The 17,411-nt window shown below is 34.3% G+C and overlaps 1 protein-coding gene across 2 annotated transcripts in view; it reads left to right on the forward strand.

Annotated features, from left to right (window-relative positions):
• The window catches only part of LOC119628456 (uncharacterized), a 102,386-nt gene that overhangs the window by 65,695 nt on the left and 19,280 nt on the right, over window positions 1-17,411 (forward strand). The gene's annotated exons all lie outside the window — the stretch shown is intronic.

Raw genomic sequence — 17,411 nt, forward strand, 5'->3', positions numbered from 1 at the left:
TGATAAGTTTTATTATTGCTAGTTTCAAGGCTGTATCAGAAAGATGCAGACCGTTATAAAATAAATCAATATTCGAATCAAACAGAAACTGTTAATGCGCATTAAAATTACAAGTATTTTTATCGACCAGATCATAACTATCGTATTAATGCCATCATTGAAAGTCACGATGTTTCTCAGAGATCATTAAAGATAACAAACAGGACTAGCTTACAAGAAACAGCCAACGAAGCATGAAATACAGCTGTTGTAATGTTTCCGATCGATTTGTGGATTTACATTATCTTAACAAAATCTAAACAAAAAGAATTGAGATCAAGGATGCAACAAATGCCCACCGAATACTGAACAACGATCGCTTTACGCTTTTTATTGTTATTGGCAGTATTGCATCTCATGATGTGTTGACGATAAAAATGATTCGAGTCAACGATTTCATATCTGTTATGTTGATTGGAAAACAGTTATTCTTAATAAAATCTAATTTATTTAACCTTCGAGTCATTCTTGGAGTTTTAAATAAACGTAACTTCATCGTAGGGCTATCCGTTGTATGTTTTATGCAATCGTTTATATCAGTGGCCTTCGTTGTCTAAAAGAAAACCTTCATGCTCACAATTTGAAATATGGCTTGCTCTTCTTTAGTAACTTGTTATAGCAATAAAGACAACGACACGTTAGTCACACAGGCAATGCTTTGTCCTTAGATTTGAATTATTGAAATATGGAACCTTTTTTTTTTTTTTATGATAATAAAATATGAAAAATATGAAACCTGGCTAGCAATTTTTATAGTGATGATCTATCTGATGTAATTAAGTTATCGGGAGGCATAGACATACTACTACCAGTAAATTGGCGTTGAAATAATAGTTTTGTTATGGGCATGCATTAGATGTTAATAGGACTAGTAGTTTAGTTTTGAAGTAGTTTTCGTTATTTATGTAATTCTTGAAAAACCAATTCAGCTAAATTTTAGGTCATGTTGACATTTCTAAATTCTGTCAAAGGTGTTTTGTACGTTTCACTTTATTTCTACGTTGCGTACGTAAAAATAGGTTAATATCCAAGTAGGTTTATTAATAACCTTTATAATATAAAATGTAATATTGAAATAGATTATACGACCAATTAATACTTCTCCAACAGCACAAACCACTTAGCTATACGACGATTTAACGTGCTGAATTATAAATCATATGTATCATGAATTTTAATGTAGGTTTTATTAATGCTGACATTAATAACTTAATGTGGAAATATTGAAAAGTACATTTTTTATTGTCATTTTAGGCAGACGAGCATACGGCCAGTTTTTTTTTCTACCTAAGCTGAGAGCCTTGAGAGGCTATTTCAGCGTAACCTTAACTAGTAGGTGAGCTCACGGGGCTCAAATCTGACGACGTTGCTAGCACGAACCCTAGCAAGAGCCGTGCTTCGCAGAATCTACTACCGGATCGGAAACGCGACCCACTGAGGAAATCCGGCGAGAAACTCAGTGGGCTGTGTCTGAGGGTTAATTTACTCGTCGAGCCCTTCGTTGCAAGCGACGGCTTCGACGAGAACGATGACCGGTACGGCCAGCAATGTCAGATGCACAGCCAAGGGGCTCTCGGATCTATCTGCCTACATACTATGTAAAGAGTGGATTGTTCATATCCGGATTTATGTCGATTCTCTTTTCACATTTCTGTAACAGAATTACACAGGATTTTGATAACACAAATATACAGCACCGTTCATAATTAGGACGGAGATTGGTTTCTTTTTAAATTGAACGCGGTGAAAATCGAAGTATTTTGTTTTATAAGAAGTGTTGTAATAGATGATGGGAACGGTTGTTTTCGCGTTTGAGCTATTGAATATACTACTTATAATACTTCTTAATTGAAAATGCTTTTTTCATTCATCTCGACAAGTAGGCGTCGCTGCCCTTGGCCACTTGGTAGTAAGTTGTTACCGCATATCAGAGACAGCAATGTGATTGGCAGCTAGACCACACAGCGATCTGGACGCTCACACGTAGTGGTTCGCAGCAGAAATATGTAGTACTGTAGTCCAAATGCTTCCTTTGTGGACATCTATAGGGCTTAATGTTCCAACACGGGAAGTCCACTGCACTTTTTGCTACGGTTAAAATGCATTTTGGATCAAAGGCCGCAATGGTTGTTAACAAAAATACTCTGAGATTCCGACTTATTTCAGTCTTCGATGCAGTGCCGTGAGCTCCGAAATAGGAGCGGAAAATGATATCTTATTTCAGCTCATCACGAAATTTTCAGCACACGAAATCAATCATAAAAAACTTTAAGATGATATATGTTACTAAAAATGAAATCAACTAATAATAGAGTAAACAAAACCAGCTCCATAACTTCTAAGGCTTATAAATCATTCAAGTGATGTGTGTTAACACTACAGCATATTGCATTAATTTGGGAAATTCTTAGTGGTTTGGGTGGCGTAATCTAATTTTTTTTTATTGCCTTTGTAGGCAGACGAGCATACGACCCACCTGATGGTGAGTGGTTAGCGTCGCCCATGGACTTCAGCAATGCCAGGGGCAGAGCCAAGCCGCTGCCTACCGAGCCAAGCCGCTGCCTACCGAGCCATGCCGCTGTCTACCGAAAATTTATAAAACACAATGAGAAATCGTAAGTATAATGCTGTTAAATGTATGATTTTGACATCTATAACGTAAATGCGCCATCCACCTTGAGATATAAGTTCAATGAATATAAGCATACGAATCCCATGGTCATTGACGGCATGTATCGAACGAATAATAATTGAACTGAAGTCCTTGTTTGTTATGACCTAGTCATACATATAATGTACATTTACAAATCGCAGCTAAATTACGAATGTATTGTATTAAGCTAAATTTGACTTTGCATGGCTTGGCCGTTATTAGTAGATTAATTTACTAAGTTACATTTATTTCATTGTGAAGAAGTAAATAATTGGAACTTAGTAGTCATTCGTAAGATCATTCTTAAGGTTTTCATTGTCTAGACGAGTGAACGAGCTCCACCTGGCATTAAGTGGTTACCAGAGCCCATAGACACCAATAAAGAAAATGCCGTCACCCACCAAGGTGGGACACAGCGAGACAGTCTTGATTCACAAGACATCTTACCACTACAGAATTAACGTAATAAATATTCAGTCTAAATTAGCTCTAGTACATTGAAGTAGGCTTATACTAGTTAATCCAGCAAAGAGCAAAAGAATATAACTGTAGGTTTTTCACTATTTGGTTTAGTTGAGTTAAAGAAAATTGACTGTATATTATATGAATGACATAGAACAACATTTTTTTCTAGATGTGAAATATTAATAGTATGTTAAGACCGTCGTACAACATCTTAGTATGGCGCACAATTCTGTGGACTTTAGATGAATTTATAAATGGATTACTTCCAATGTTTTTGCTAAAATTATTTCACACATTCATTGTGTGAAGGATTGAAGGATCCAGCTGAAGCTATTAATTATATAATGTGTACACTACGGCATTAGCTTCTGCAACAGCAGCGATAACACGTTTATCAATTTTATTTATCATTTTTTTCTTTCAATTATGTTAATTATTTTAATTGCATTTTCATAATGACTACTTTATAGATCGTACAGAATAACATATGAACCAAGACTATGTTCGCACATTTCAAATGTTGTCATTTCAAAGAATATTTGAAATGTAATTTTTAATATTAAGACGGATTTCATGAATTATATATACGTTGTCACTTCGCAATTCAGTGTTGCCCGTCAGACGAAAAAGCAAAGAGTTTTCTTTCCTCAGACTTCTTTTAGATCATAAACTTTTTGGAACATTTTGATGAATATCATAACTAAAACCATCACGTGTAAACGGTGAAAGATTGATGCGTCAAAATTCCGTATCAGCTCCAAAACAAATAGATCAGAATAGATAATCGTACTCCATTTTTTCTAAAATTCACTTCGTAATTATTAATAGAATCTAACTCTAGAACCTGACATGTAGTTTCTTTTAATTTTTATTTTCCTTTAGTGCACTGATATCTTTAGAACATTTACATCTACATCAAAGAGATTTTTAAAATAACTTTTAATAGTGTGATGATAGTGTGGTATGTATTGATGTATTAATAATATTGCAAGCATTTTTTATTGATGTACAAATATTCTTTAACTCATTGTCATTATATGTCAATATTTTGGAAAAACAGTCAGATTTAGATTTAAATTGATTAACTTCAAATTAAATATAATGTAACAATTTTCGAGTAATTACATCCCATCGACTTGTTGCGCAACATATCTTGCATGTCGTAATTATTATAATACTGATACTAAAAGCATTGGATTCTTGACGTCGACATTTCAAGTCATATTCTGTATCGCCATCATAGGGAAGGTAACTCCAAGCTACTCCTGGCCCGCGGCTTCCAAAAACAGTACTTCGTTCATTCCAAATTCCTTTTTCAAATGAGATTTGTATGAGACTCCTCAGAGGGTTGGCTTTGCCTTTGGCATTGTCGTCGTCCATGAACGACGGTGCTAACTCACCTCACCTCAGGTCGGCCCCGTGATCATCTAAACACAATGGCAATAAGAAATAAAAAGAACATCTTATATATTATTATTTATTCTTTCGGCTATTTTCTGCTCACACTTTAATTGTCTCGGCGCAGCAGGGCGTAGACTTGAGAGATTGGATTATAATGTTTTTTGTAATTAGAGAAAATTCTCATTACCCATGGTTTACAAATTTACATATTTTAAATCTAACAATTAATACAAAAAGTAAAAAACCTTTCTCAAACTCCAAACGGTAAAAAAAATATTATAAAAACGAAACACAGTTCGAAATTAATCCGTATATCGGTAGCGTGCAGTGAAGGCAATTGGCGAGCGCTCCCAGCCTATACCAGCTATGCAAAAAATTCTTCTTCTGAGTCGGTCTCTTCATTGCTGAAGGTCGTGTCTATTTGAAATATGGACCACTCGATGCACAACGCTTCCCCACGTCTTCTGGACTGCAAAAAATTAGAAATGTAATTATTTAATATCTTTGGACTAGCATGGTTATGTACTCAAAATAAGACAGGTGCTTCAAAGCGCCCTTGGATATTCTCGAACAGAATTTCTTCTAATGTCTCAGCAAAAAAACGGCAAATGGTTACATTCTGTGTGGTCGTGTTTTTGTATGGTTCGAGCTCTTTTAGAAATGAAAAGAAGACCAACTAATTTCTTTTCTGCTATTTACCAGACCGGGCTTTAATCCCATGTTTGTGATAAATAATAAATATTTATAAGACACCTACGGTGCTTTTCGTATTAATTTACATAATTCACTTTTATTTAACCTCAAATCTCATTTTGAGGCTTCTGTTTTATAAACTTATAAGTAGTACATTAACAATTATACTAATATAATCAAACATTTTTATGTATTCAATAAATTATGTTTTAAATTTTTAAATATACACGCATTGTTTAGTCATTCTTATCAATGAAAATATAAATAAAACGTATTTAAACCGTGACGTGTGTGGCGTGCAGTCAACAGATTACTACATTAATATAGTGTATAATAGCAAACGTCAATGGCTTCAATATAACGTCACTAGTGGCGGATCGTGTGGTAGAAGTAGTTTTTGTTAATGTTAAATACGTGGTATTATGTGGGTGTGCACGGTCTTTTAACATGTTACAATGTTAGTAATTACCAGTACTACTTTAAACACAATGTTCGGGAACGTTTACAATGCATCATGTTCTACTAATAATCGATAGGCGCTTATGTAATTATTAGCTCTCCACCAGCGTGAATTCCATTTAACACTGCGTGAGCAGAGATCCGTGTCCAACAGTGGGATGAAAGGTAGGTTATATATTCTTTCTTAAGATACAAATTATTTCCATACTGAATTTCGTCAAAATCGGTTCAATAGTTTGGGCGTAAAAACTTAATAAACAGGCAGAATTACTTTCGTAATAATAGTTTTAATTTCTTTTTAATCAGATGTAATAGATTAAATAAAAAAATTAAAAAATCTTAAAACGATGATATTACTGTATCGCTACATCAGATTTTAATGAGACAAAACCTATATCCAGCGCCAAATTAATCTATGTCTACTAGTGGAATTACATGAAAATCCCTTTTGGTAGTAACATTCAGAACATGTCCGGGGACAAAAAAAAACGGACGGACCGGAAGATTAAATTCAAATATTCATCAATTATAATATTTATTTTTTACTGATTTCCGTTCGTATAAGTAACATGATAAACTGAAAAATGAAGGTTTTGGATATGCTGACGTTGATAATGCAATTTATACAATTTTATATTAGAAGAACTATAAGACGGTTTATTCTTGGTTTTTTATTGTGTCCAGAACTTCGAAACTCCTTTACTACAAATTCTATTAGTCATAGTTTTAGTTTTTAGAGCTTCAATACAAAGAAAAGCTGGCGTCGAACGTGTTTCTGTTTACCGACGGATCTAGTGAGTAATATAGTACAGTTGTGAATTTTGAGATATTAAAACAAAAGGAATTTTTAGAATGTAATTTTTTTTTTATTGCTTAGATGGGTGGACGAGCTCACAGCCCACCTGGTGTTAAGTGGTTACTGGAGCCCATAGACATCCACAACGTAAATGCGCCACCCACTTTGAGATATAAGTTTTAAGGTCTCAAGTATAGTAAGTATACTTAAAATATCGTGTAAAAAAGGTGGGTACCTTTGAGATATAAGTTTTAAGGTCTCAAGTATAGTTACAACGGCTGCCCCACCCTTCAAACCGAAACGCATTACTGCTTCACGGCAGAAATAGGCAGGGTGGTGGTACCTACCCGCGCGGACTCACAATTGAAATTGTTTATTCTATATTTCGCATTACTCTGTATGTAACACTGTGTTCTCCCTATTGTAGAATTTGAAAGTGTTCACAGCTTAATATTACTATTAGCGGTAATGTCTTTCATTTTCTTTTTACTTAGATGGGTGAACGAGCTTATGGCCCACCTAGTGTTAAGTAGTTCCTTCTTTTAGTTGCTTAGTTCCGTAGTTTCTTCCTTCTTCCTTTGTCAAGTCAATAAAATAATGATTCATTCAATATGGAGCTGTTTATAAGTATTTAGTGATCTAACGAACACTTTCCTTAATATATTTATTATACATATATTTTCCAATTATTTCACCCTGCCAACGTGCACGACGACCAGGTTCATGTTACCATCCTGTTTGTCTATAAAGACATGATGATGATTTAATAATTTCTGATCAAATACACTTGGTTTGATAATAATTCATTGAATTCATGGAAGCTTTTAAGTATTCTTTCAACCTCAAAACTAAATAGCACATCATAACATTAATTTAAAAAATAAATATTCAATCAGGCATTTTCTTTGATGTAGACACAATTCGTAGTATCTCTACGATCTGTAGAGGTTCTTCGTAGAACATTCGTAGCAGTATTTGTAGAGCCTTTTATATGCAGTAAAGTTTGATAATTATAGTCGTAATGATTAGAAGATGCTCATAAATTATAAATGCTACGATTGTTTTTCTTACTAAGTAAAATATTAAATCTGGTCGTAAAACATTTCAAGAAATTTAAGTTGCCGAAAGTAAAAAAAACAATGACTTAGAAGGGCATGATCAACTATTCAGTTGGTATGCTATTTCTGCGTACTAAACGTTAAGTATTTATCTAATAAGTAAGTAAAGTTTCTTTACTAGGTAAGTAAAGAAATATAAACCGTAATTCGTTTTCTTTATTTTTATTAATGTTGCCTTTACTTCTAGTGCCTACTTCTTTAGTCTATGACTTTTTTTTATTGCCCTTGTAGGCAGACGAGCATACGGCCTGATGGTGAGTGGTTACCGTCACCCATGGACTTCAGCAATGCCAGGGGCAGAGCCAAGCCGCTGCCTACCGCTTAATACTCTCCACAAGCCTCTTTTAAAGAAGGACATGTCATAGCGCTCGGGAAACACCGTGGAGGGGAGCTCATTCCATAGCCGGATGGTACGTGGCAAAAAAGACCTCTGGAAACGCACTGTCGATGACCGCAGTGGCTCCAGGTAGTATGGATGAACTCTACTCCGGTGGCGGGCGGTGCGATGGTAAAATGGACTAACTGGAACATTAATTATTGCCAAATTGCATAGGTAGAGATAAAAATGAAATAACTTTTTATTTGATATCATTTAGAACAACATAGAGACGCGGCAGTGGCAGATCTATGTATATAGATTGTATCTGTGACCTAAAAGGATAAAATGTTTGGCATACTTGCTTAGAGTGATCCAACTACGCAATGCTTAGTAGTCATTATCATTAATCACGGATAAATATATACATCTAAGAAAATAACTAGATAGCATGGAAGGAACAAATACTCTAATAAAAATAGTGCAATAATAATAATAAACAGAAATAGTCTAATAAAACTCAAATCTGCAAATTACCTATTGTACGCCGCGAAGTTAATTAATACATAAAGCGGCATGCTTGTATGTATGTACATAAGTATGTAGCAAATTATTCACAAAACATTGCTTATAAATATTACATTAATATTATTAACAATACAATTATTGCTTAGATGGATGGACGAGCTCACAGCCCACCTGGTGTTAAGTGGTTACTGGAGCCCATAGACATCTACAACGTAAATGCGCCACCCACCTCGAGATATAAGTTCTAAGGTCTCAGTATAGTTACAACGGCTGCCCCACCCTTCGAACCGAAACGCATTACTGCTTGACGGCAGAAATAGGCAGGGCGGTGGTACTTACCCGCGCGGACCCACAAGAGGTCCTACCACCAGTAAGGTCCAAAGATTACAGCGGTTCGAACAAGAATGAAATAATAATAATAAATGTAAATATTTACTAACAATCACGCCACGTTAACTGGTCCCGTGCTAAGTTCGTAAAGAACTTGTGTTACAGGTACCAGATAACCGAAATATAACTAAGATTTTTATTATAGACATACATATATTTAATATACATCCATAACCATGGAAAAGACATTTATATTTATCATACAAATATCTTCAATCGGCGGGATTCGAACCCGCGACCCCCTTGTGTAGTTTCCATGTCACTTACCACTACACCAGACGGCCGTTAAATGTTAACTCTCCAGACTCAGTATTTATAGCAAAAGCTCAAACTCAAACTAATAAACAAGTTATTCAACTAACTCACATTTATAATAAATATAAGAAAGCAATCGGTGAAGCTATTGGTATTTTTGATGAAATTTAGAAATTTGTCTACAAAAATATCAATCACACTGACATACTTTGCGTTTGAAATTTTTATAACATTTTCATAGCGTGTTGTAGTATGAAAATTTAACGAAAGAACTAGGTCAATTTTAATGTTATGTTCTATGATTATAAATAAACGAAATATATTTATCAGTCATAACTCAGATCAGGAAGCAGACTAATAAAACAAGGCGCCTAGTTTCGTCTAAAATTTTCTAATTTTCCACTTCGATAACAACGCAATAATAAAATGAAACTGCGCTCGTTGTTACAACCAACCTGGATATAGAATATAGGACACTTGTAATGTAGTTGTTACCTTTATGCCGGCCACTCACATGCGGGCAAATATTCGTACATTGTACGAATGTTTGCGCGCATGTGAAGGGCCGTCAAACATTCATTCGCAAACCTAGCGGCTGTGCAAATGGGTTCGCATACTCAATTTGCGAACCCGTTTGCGCTTCCTCCTACACTTGTTTACGAATGTCTCACGAATTTCTACTCCTTTTTAATTCATCAATAGAACATTGAAGAGAAAAAGAGTTTTGAATTCTTTCCCAGACATCATTAACAGCCATGCTGTTTTTATGGGATTTCTTTTGATGAAGATACGCTACACAGTAGACGTCACGAACTATGAAAATGGCGATACGTCCGTTACCTTCGCAGTCGTCGGTGCAACTGGGCAAACGAATGTGTGGGAGACTACGCGAAGGTTCGCGGTTCGCGCGCTTTGATGTCTGTTAAAAAACCGACACAGCTTGGAAAACTTTGCATAACCATTTGCAAATGTCGTCCTACACTTGCGGGTTTGCGTATTCGTGCGCATGTGAGTGACCGGTGTTACGCACACGCAATCTCCAAGTAAGACGACACGGTTCTAATAATGAACGGCGAAGATTGCGTATCGAATCCCTAAGGCAAACGCCATTACTGTATTTAGGATACTACCCTAATAAGACTCTTAGAGACCTTATTTCGTTGGTTTTTAAGACGTAATTTATATTTCGTTACGAACTAATCTATGCTTCTATACTAATATTATAAAGAGGAAAGATTTTTGTTTGTTTGTATTGAATAGGTTCCGAAACTACTGAACCGATTTGAAAAATTCTTTCACTGTTTGGAAGCTACACTATTCCCGAGTGACATAGGCTATAATATTTTTTGAAAAAAAATTAGTAGTCAAGCTATTGATGATAGAATAAAATAATGTACTACGACTTTGTAGAACACATTATTAATTACAAAAAGTGTCGCGACAGCATATGTCTAACTATTGTAGTTATGCCGCAATAAGTGTTCTTTTATTTAAAAAAATAAAACAATGTCAAATATCGTTGAAATTTTTGTTAAAGACCCGAGCGGAGCCGGAGCGGGCCTCTAGTAGACTATAAAAATCAAGGCAAACGTCACCGCACTGTATCCAAGACTGTTATTTTTTTTATTCAAGAAAAATGATCAGGTCTTTTCGCCTCATTGCTTTTGTTTATTACTTGAATGACACGAAACGTCCATGCATATAATGAAGTCGGAGTCTGAGACAGCGTTTTGTATAAATGCTAAAACTGTTCAATAGCCATCAAGTTTCAACATGCCTTAGGTCCAGTAATTACGTTAAATATGGGCAGATTTTGATCTAGTACCGATACAAAGGTACGACTACGAGAAACACGTAGATAAGGGACCCTAAAAACATTCATTCAACAAAACCATATTAGTAGGTGTTGTTGGCGCAATATATTTAAGATGAACTCGGCTTATCGTTTTACGACCAAAACTATCACTCAAGGCTTTAAAACAGGTCCCATAAAAGAAAGATATAAAATGTATAAAAGATGGATAAACCTAATTTAGTATTGATCACGTCATCACAGATCGGTCATAATATTTCACTCTTTACATTCACGTGGTTTATAAGCTTCTACTGAGAGCTTCTACTACCCAGGGCACGTTTCACAGCTTCTGTATTCCACTGAGCTTTCACGAACTCGATAGTTGCACTTTGAAGGTCATATAATCTTGGCCACGTATAAGTTTCTTGTGTTCAAATAATTATAGCTAATTTGTATTATAGCAATATTGCTTTGATAGTATTCTGTGTTTGAAATCACGTTTCATAGCGTTTAACTTTTTTTTTAAAGTTCTTATAGCCAGTTGTTGTTTGATTAAAGCTTCTATCTAGAGAGAAAATATTTATGTATGAAATTTATAACATAGCACCTTTTACACCAAGTTTAATTTAAGTTTGATAAATATTACGCATATGATTGTACAATCAGAGTGTACAATCACTAACAAAAAAATATATAAAAAATGTTTGTTCAAATTTAAATTTATTTACTCAAGTTACTTTTGTGATAGATTGACTATTATAAACGCTAAAGGTGTGTTGATTAAACCACACTACTTAAAATTTATGTCATATTTCTAAAACGCATTGAAGTATCTTTAGCATAATAAATAAGAAGCAAGGTTTAGTGGTGGGCCGTGAACTCATCCAACTTTCTAAGAAATAAATAAAAAGATACGAACGTTCTCATCAATTCCCATTTGATTTTATAGGCCATCAGTTTTTGGTTGTCACTGAGAATACTTAGATAGTCGTATAATCGATAGATCTGTAAAATTTGAATGGAAATGTATATTTTTGCCGCGATGCAGTCATGCATTCCAGTTCGGAGTTCGGTAACCATTTAATACCAGGTAGTCCGTAAGGTCGACTACCCATCGACGCAAGACAAAAAATTTAGTGTCTGATAATATCGAGTGGTCGAGGATAATGGTAAGTAATCGAGTTTATTTTGGGTTGCCACTTACCGTTCTAATACTCGCATATCGCGTTGAATTAACCAACCCGATCAACGGCCAATAACACTTTGGCACACATGTTTCACTATCAAGGATCTCTTTATTATACGGTTCAAGCCATTTGAGAACGTAATGACGTTCCCTTTTATTTTCAAAGTAACTTATGCCTTGTTTCGAGCAAAACAGTCTTGAAATTTAGGGATATTTCGATATTTCTTGAATACGTCTTAATTTAACAAACGGAATGCTTTTAAGAAGAAAAATATATGTATCTACGGTGATTTTTGCAATGAAACATAGAGAATCTTCAAACTTTAAAGGATAAATGAATAATACTCGATGCAAATGAGACTCACAAAGCAATGCAAAAAGATGAAAATTACGTCATCCTCTGTAACTATGCTATAAAGCTCAGGTACCTCAATGACCAGCAATGATTTTAGTTGCTCATCAACAACAATATAGTAAATGCATTTCTCCACGAATAATCATCGTCTAGACACAATCAAGAATCCAATCCAATAACAAATTTGCTTTTTAATATTTTAACTGGCTCCAAAAAAAGAAGATTCATGTTTCGGTTGCATTTTTTTCCATGAAATGAATTTCCAGATTTCAATCTTTATTGGAAATACAATCTGATTGTAGAGTAACACATGGTTTTCCTCTTCCGGCTTAGAAAAAATTATCATTAAAAACACTAATGTAATTAAATTTCTAACAAAATCGTATGCCGAGCATTCCTGAGGTTAGAGAAAAAAAAGCTTACTTGCGTGGACGGGCTCGTGGCCCACCTGTTGTTCAGTGGTTACCAGAGCACATAGACATCTACCAGTTAAATGTCATCACCCACCTTGAGATCCGAGTTCTAAGATCTCAGTTTAAATCAACCTTCCATGTCTGCTCGAGAGATTCGCGTCAATTTTTCCAGTTACTTTCGACCTTCCGGTCACTTTCAATCAATTGTATTTTTGGTAATATCGATTATATGTACTTGAAACTAAAATAAAACACTGGCTCATTAAAATAGTTTGTTATTTAGAGAAGACCCCACTCAATCAATTCATAGTTTGTTGTTCTGTTTGAAAAGTCTTTATATATCTGTAAGTACCAAAGTGCAGTAATAAATAATTCTGATTTATTCAAACAGAAGACTTTAATCGTATTTCTCGTGTTCTACGGAAATGAGTAAGACAAAAACATTTTGTTCGTTGTAATGAATGAGTTTGTATTAACCTTTATTTGTCAAAGAGCATTCGCAGTAATAATTACCGTAACGAGTTTAGTTAAAGAAGTTACGAGTGTTTTTTTAAGTCACATTATTGTCCCAATTTAGTGCTTATTTATATATAGAATGTAATTAATGTATGTTATCGACGAATACAAAGTCTTTGTTCAGAATGTGTGCAGGAAACGGAAATTATTTAGCACGGCGTCATGAATTTTATGTCGATTTCAAAATTTAAACGATTATTATTTGCTTTGTAATCAACGTGGAATTCTCGTAAACATTTCAAGTTCGGAAACTTCTGTTTCTTAGAATTTTAGTTGCAAGCACGTTTTGAGCTCAACTAAATGACTTATATCGAACATAGGGCTTCTTCATTATTTATTTACATAATAATATTACAAAACTAATGATAAATCTAAAATTAGAAATATTGAAACAATAGATACAAAAAAAAATTACATGTCAAAAATGGGTTCGACACCGGATCTGTCCTGTTATCCGCTTACCTGTGAAAACTGAATCGTTTCGTAGCTCGCCAATTTATCTGACACAAAAATAGGATTGAAAACGTCCTGGAGATATGAGATACCTCTAAGTTTTTTGTAATACGATCAATTCATTGGTGATAAATGAATTTACAATTCCTTTCATCATTTATGTCGTACCAAAATCCTTTAACCCCTAGACACAGCCCACTCGCCGGATTTTCTCAGTGGGTCGCGTTTTCGATCCGGTGGTAGATTCTGTGAAGTACTGCTCTTGCTAGGACCAGTGTTAGCAACACTCCGGTTTGAGCCCCGTGAGCTTACCTACACATTAGGGCGAAGCTGAAATAGCCTCTCAAGGCTATCAGCACAGGTAGGAAAAAAAACCGAAATCCATTGCACTTTTTATTAGATACGTGTAGAGCTCAATCGTTCGTGGATTTACGTAATCGAATCTATTTATCGGTATAATCTTAATAATATTATTCATTCAATAACATTATAATGTCTCTTTAACATTTTTTTGTTATGTGTTGTCATGTGTTATTATTTCATTGAAGTGCGTCACAGCTATGACCGAATTACTACATTGACTAGAAGAATAAATAGGAAAGATTAGTAATGAATACATCAAGTGATGGCGTTAGAGTAAAGCCCATATTATTTTCTAGGTCATTACGCGTTTTCATAAGCACTGGTGTATAGTATTCAATCAATATGACAACAAACTCTTGGCTCTAAAACCATTGGCTAGCATGTATAATAGAATACACACATACACATTTAAATGGAATAAAATATTAAAAATCATCCGGATAAATAATTTTTTAGTACATGGTTTTGCCTACAGTGTTAATGCCTATGAATAAAGTAAGTTGTAGATTTAAAATATAAATTTTATTTGCAAATTTTAATATAATGTATTGAAAAATTTAGATCAAAAACAAACCTTAAACTACCTATATATATTCGCAGGTATCGAATGTAAATGTTATTAATATTTTTATATCTCATTTTCAATTTATTGTAATGATTTTATTAAGTTTTTTTATTCCTACCTAATCTTTAGTAGCCTAAGGGACCATTCCAGCTACGCTCGGACGGGACTTAAGTGAACTCTAATGACAAATTGAGAATTTACCGTCACATGTTTCTTAGTAGTATGCAAACCGTTTCAAGGCCATGACAACATTTATTTCCGTTTTATGACGACGTGGTCAACGCAACGAAATCTCACTCGCATACTCTATAAAGACTATTCTTATAAAATAACTAGATTCATGTTATGGGCACGTGAGCGATTTTGGGTTTAATCCAAATTGGTCATTTTATACAAGCGAATACTATTCAATCTTTGTTGTTTATGGCACGATCAATTTATACTATCGATTTAATACTAGAGTAAATATTAAATTTGTTTTGATGATTATTATATTTAATGAAACTAAATAAATAAAAAAATTTAAATCGATTCCAAAGCATTATTATCACGAGCCTTGTTTTTCTCGTCTTTTGTAAAATATCTGGTCTCGCAACAAACTGTTCGATATTAAACAGACATATTTATATGTTCTTCTTTCAGCGCAACAAACAACGGGAATAAAACAAATTAACCAGCTAATATTAGCCGGTTTATTGAATCACAACTCCGGTTTTAAAAATAAAACGGATTATTCGTCGCCCACCATTTCCAACTCGCTTCTGAATCATGCGGGCATGTGTCGCAGTGAAAAATTACTTTCCAGGTATTCCACGGCTTGTTTCAATGCCATGAACTTCAACACTGTCATACTCATTACCGACAATGAACTCAGATCTTATATCTCTGACTAATAGCGACATAAACATTAGTTGCATGTGTCACGGATAGCCGACTGCACTCTAATGGTTGTACAGCGAACGCGGATTCATAATTTTGAGAGCACATTCTTAATAAAAAATAACGATAAAAAAAACAAGCATTACTAAATAATAGTTTAAAACAACTAACAAAATACGCTTTTATAGAATATCCAACTAAAAAGTAGAAAATACATTTTAATCAATTTGAATTAAGAATAGTTTAAGAAAAATGATTTTATTGCAAAAAAAGCGTGGGGTGCTTTTCAGGATACTATCAAAATAACCCTTCTACTCATATCTGTTCATAAAATATTTATAACTACTGATACCATGCACCTCACGCCTTTTATTACAATAAAATCATTTTTTCTAACACTATTTTTAATTCAAATTTATTATAATAAAATTTATGTTATATTTTTTAGTTGGATTTTCTATAAAAGCGTATTTTGTTAGTTTTTTTTTAAACTATAATTTATTTTTCATTTTTTAGATGTATTTGAATTTTTTAATTTTTTTTTTAATATTGAATTATCTGTCCTTAATAAGTATACTAAATTTCAAGTTAATTCTAAGTTTTGAAGGGAGCTCAAAATCATGTTCAAAGATTCCGTTACAATCATACATACGTCTGAAGCTAATAAAAGCGTATTAAAAAGAGTGCGTTAATTTAATTTTATAGCTCACTTAATATGGAGGCGGCGCTGTGCTGTGCATTGATATATTCGTCGTTGAGAGCACAGCGGCGTCCGTGATTCGTTCAGACAGCGGTGCCGGATTCTTCCTTGACAAGTTAATCTCCTCACCCTAATTTGTTGGGCGCCGGAGAGGCACCGCTGCATGTCAAGAGCGCGCGGTCAAGCACCTGTGTTCCCGGGCTTCATCCCGGTGCTACAAACATTGCGAGTTCCACCCTAGTTCCGTTAGATTACATTTATGTCGGTCGCGTTAGAATCACGTCAAGTCAGAGTTATGTGGATATCCTACTTAGAGATGTCATGTAGATTTCGGTAAGTACATCAAGGTTAGTAGACTGAAGAATCTAATTTCCGGCTTACGGATTATTTATGTCACAATTTTTGGTAAACAGAGCAGAATGCTTTTGAAGATGAAACGAAATACAAATGTTTATTTAGGTTGATATATCTGAAAGAAAGGGTTTGAAATAAAAATAAGATAAAGATTTGTAAAAATATGGATGTAATAACGACCTTAACTTTTAACTTTATTTTTATGTGGCTTCCTTACATCTTTATAAAGCTTTTTATGCGAAATACAAAGCTATATACTCGTACATATATAAAAACATATATTATTACGATATATATAAATTATATTAAGTTTAGAAAAAATAATCTATTTATTCACAGATAGATAAATTCGACATTTTATACAAAAGCAAGAATTTCGTCTCTGAACTCAGGACTGATGTTTTTGTATTTGACCGTTCACTCATTTAGTGGACACGTTTAACTTCAGTATATTAATAACGAGAATGTAGTTTTTTTTTGGTAGGTAAGCTCACGCGGCTCAGCCTTTTTTTATTAATTGCTTAGATGGGTGGACGAGTTCACAGTCCATCTGGTGTTGGTGTTAAGTGGTTACTGGAGCTCATATACATCTACAACGTAAATGCGCCACCCACCTGGAGATATAAGTTCTAAGGTCTCAAGTATAGTTACAACGGCTGCCCCACCCTTCAAACCGAAACGCATTACGGCATTAAGTGTGGTGGTACCTACCCGCTCGG

Source organism: Bombyx mori, chromosome 4 (genome assembly GCF_030269925.1).
Source record: "Bombyx mori chromosome 4, ASM3026992v2".
Taxonomy (NCBI): Eukaryota; Metazoa; Arthropoda; class Insecta; order Lepidoptera; family Bombycidae; genus Bombyx; species Bombyx mori.